The sequence below is a fragment of the Hirundo rustica genome, chromosome 32 (assembly GCF_015227805.2).
Source record: "Hirundo rustica isolate bHirRus1 chromosome 32, bHirRus1.pri.v3, whole genome shotgun sequence".
Classification (NCBI taxonomy): Eukaryota; Metazoa; Chordata; class Aves; order Passeriformes; family Hirundinidae; genus Hirundo; species Hirundo rustica.
The window spans coordinates 405,262-409,206 of record NC_053481.1 but is presented as its reverse complement, the minus strand read 5'-3'; the positions used below and the strand labels follow the sequence as shown (position 1 = coordinate 409,206).

Genomic DNA, 3,945 nt, shown 5'->3' with positions numbered 1-3,945 from the left:
TCCTGAGGCACAAGGGGACACCCTGTGGGACACTGGGACATCTTGAAGGACATGGCCCTGGGACCTCGGGGACTTTGGCTACACTGGGGGTAGGGGACATGGACAAAGGGGAGATGGGGACAGGGACTCACAGTGGGGACAGGGACACACAGAGAGGTGAAAGAGAACCAGTGGGGCATGGGGACATATGGAGAGTAGGGGACACAATGCCATCAGGATACTCATCAGGGGACAATGTCACCACACCTGTGGGGATGCTGCCACCAGAACCCCTCCAATGACACTCAGCGTTGGCTACCTGACCCCACAGGAGACACTGACCCTTGCCCTGTCCCCAGGGTTGATTGGGGTCCCCTGAGCACAGTGGCCCTGAGACACCTGGGTGGCTGTCACTCGATTCCGGGACATTTGTCACCAGCTGAACAAGTTCCCTGTCCCACCCTGGGCAGGGGGTGACATTCAGCTGGAACAGCACGGTGGTGACAGTGGGACGTGGTGACAGGAACTGCATCGGGCAGCGCTTCGCCATGGCTGAGATGAAGGTGCTGGTGGCACTGTGGTGGCACAGGTGGTGGCATTGATGCTGTCCTAGTTCATGACCCTGTTTATGTCCCCACCCATATCCATGTCCCCCAATGGCCCCACCCATGTCCTTGTCCCCCACATGTCCCCATCCATGCCTTAGTTCAATGTCTTTATTTTGACGCCAGTTTCAGGGCTTTCAAAGAGATGAACAGAAACCTTTTTGTTTCAAGGCCAAAACAAAAGGATTTATGTGTCCCTGCCAGCAGAGCATCCATGTGCTCGGGTGAGTGGGAAAACCTTTTTGGAGGGGTTGGTACCCCACTGAATCCAAAATGGTGGATTTTGACCCAGTCCGTCCCTGTTTGCTGTGGAAGATGTTCATGGGACAGAGAGAATTGAAACAATGGATTTATGTGGGAGAAGACCTCCAAGGTCATGCAGCATTTCTTGATGTCACCAGAAGATGCGAAGTGAGATTTTTCTGGGGTTAGAAGTCAACAAACCGTTCTCCACAATGGATTTCTGATGCTGGTCTGTGGATGTGTCCAGATGCCCACAGGGAGCCAGGAGGATGTGAAGCCCCCAGCCAGGTGTCTTCCCAACACAGATCACTGGCACCACGGATCACCAGGGCTCTGCCCACCGGGGGTCACTGGGGATCATCCAGTGCAGATCCTCCCATGGGGGATGGAGTTGGAACAGAACACGAAGCTCTTCCTGCTCTCAGGGCACTGACAGGGATTCCCTCAGAGGTGCCTCTGTTGGTGTTTGGTCAAGGCTGAGTTGCTCGAGAAGCTCTTCCCACACTTGGGACACTCAAAGGGCCTCTCCCCAGTGTGGATGCGCTGGTGGCTGATGAGAGTGAAATTGCTCTTAAAGCCCTTCCCGCAGTCGTGGCAGCGGAAGGGCCTCTCATCTGTGTGAATCCGCTGGTGTACAAGGAGATTTGAGCTGGTGGGAAACGTCTTCTTACACTGGTCACACTTGTAGGGCCGTTCCCCTGTGTGGATCTTCTGGTGGGCAACCTGGTGGGACCTTGACATGAATCTCTTCCCACATTCCCTGCACTCGTAGGGCCGTTCCCCTGTGTGGCTCCTTTGGTGGACAATCAGTTCAGAGCTCCACCTGAAGGTCTTCCCACACTTCCCACACTCGTTGGGCCATTTCTTGTGGGCCACAGGGGCCTTGTGCCTCCTCTTGTGGCAGATCAAGTGGCAGCTCCGGCTGAAACTCTCCCCACACTCATCACAGTCATAGGGCCGTTCCCCTGTGTGGCTTCTCCGGTGGATGATCAGTTCAGAGCTCGTCCTGAAGCTCTTCCCACACTCCACACACTCGTAGGGCCGTTCTCCGGTGTGCCTCCTCTGGTGGGCAACCAGGGTGGAGCTCTGTGAGAAGCTCATTCCACACTCGGGACATTCATAGGGCCTCTCCCCAGTGTGGATGCGCCGGTGGTTGATGAGCGACGGCTTGTGCTTGAAACACATCCCGCAGTCGGGGCAGCAGAAGGGCTTCTCATCTGTGTGAATCCGCTGGTGTACGAGGAGACGGGAGCTGGTGGGAAATCTCTTCTTGCATTGGTCACACTCATAAGGGCTCTCCCTGGTGTGGATGCGCATGTGGGTGACGAGGTTGGAGTTGTACTTGAAGCCCATCCCACACTCAAGGCAGCAGAAGGGCTTTTCCTCAAGGCAGCAGAAGGGCTTCTCCTCTGTGTGAGCCTGCTGATGCTTAAGGAGACAGGAGGTGGACTGGAACCTCTTCTTGCATTTACCACACTTGTAGGACCTCTCCCCCAGTGTGGATTCCCCAGTGGCGCATCAGGGAGGATCTGTGGCTGAAGCTCTTCTCACATTTCAAGCACTTGTGGGGCTTCTCTCCACCGTGAAGGTGCTCAGGGACCCCCAGCTCTGAGCTCTGGCCACATCTCCAGTCATCTCCCCGGCCCAGGGTGGATCTTTCCTCCTCAGATCCCTGTGATCTGCGTTTGCAGCCGCTCCTCGTGCGGGATCTCCGGGGCTTTTCCTCCCCGTTGCATTCCTGCGCTGTGGAGCTGCTTAAAACAGCGTCTTCCATGAGGATCTGGTGTGGGGATTTGTCCTTCGTGGACTCCGTCCTCAGCTCCCTGTCTGGGGGATGAAGGACAAGAAGATGATGGCATTTGCCTCCGTGCCACAGGGAAGGGGATGGAGATCCCTGCAAATGCATCCCCGGCAGGACGGTGTCGGCAGCAGGGTTGTCCTGCAGCCAGAGGCCATTCTGGGCTGGGAGGTGGAGCAGGAGAGAGGGGGAAAGGGGCACTGACTTCCTCCTCACCTGCCTGGGGATCCCCGGCCCTCTTCCTCGCTGCATCCTCGTTCTGCATCGGGCCAAGATTTTAGAAGGGGAAAGCCTGAATAGGGGGGAAACAAGGGATCAGCGCTTCGGGTTTGATGGCCCCGCTGCCCAAGTGCAGCTGCAGAAGTCAGCGCCCCTTTCAGCCTCGGGGGGCCTGGAGCCCGCTTATGTCCAATCTCCTCCCACCCCTCCACGCTGCCGTGGGTCCCCCAGCTCCGGGATCGCCCCTCTGCGCTCTCCCCGCTCCGCGGCTCCCGCGTTCCCCCCCGGCTCTCCCGGCCATCCCCAAACCCGATATCGCCCCGCTGCCCGCCGGTGCCGGTCGATCGCCACATGGCACAGGCCAAGATCCCTCCAGGGCCATTTCCGCCTCGGCTTTGGGGTCCTGCAAGACACAGTCATCCCCTGCCCCGAAAAAAACCCCTCCCACAGACCCCGCGATGGATTAGGTGCCATCTCCCCCTCCCCGCTCACCTGCGGGTTCCGGGGGCGCGATGCTGCCGGTGCCAGGGGAAATGCGGGCTGAGCGGGCGGGCGGAGGAACCGCGTTCGGGTCCTGCTGCTCTTGCTCCCCCTTCTCCTCTTCTTTTGGCCCTCCTCCTCTTCGTGCCGCTCCTGCCTTTCCTCGTCCTCCTCTGTCCCTCCTCTTCCTCCCGCTCCTCCTCCGCTCCCAGCCCGGCCCGGGCGGTGCCGACACCCAAAAGCAGCCGCGCTCTGTCCTGGGGTGGTTCCAAAGCGGTCCCGCCCCGCGCGGCACTGGGAGCGATCCCAGGAGCACCGGGAACGATCCTGAGAGCAGCGGGAAGGAATTGGGAGCGCTTTACCCCCCAGCATCGCTCTTACTGGGAGCACTGGGAGGGAACTGGGAAGAAGCAAACCCAAGGGCGTGGTTATGCAAATACGGGAGCGATCGCGCGCTGTGATTGGTGGGCGGGGGCAGCGCGGGGTTTCCTTTGGTGACGGGAGGGCCGCGGAGAGAGCAGGAGAGATGGTGGTGGTGTCCGGTGAGAGGGGACAGGGACCGGGAATGGGACCGGGAATGGGGCCGGGAATGGGATCGGGAATGGGGACAGGGAGCGGAAC

At 59.3% G+C, this 3,945-nt stretch overlaps 1 pseudogene; it reads right to left on the bottom strand.

The window, feature by feature from the left end:
• Positions 1 to 674: 674 nt before the first annotated feature.
• LOC120764602 (zinc finger protein 664-like) lies at positions 675 to 3,689 on the bottom strand (annotated as a pseudogene).
• Between the last annotated feature and the right edge of the window lie 256 nt (positions 3,690 to 3,945).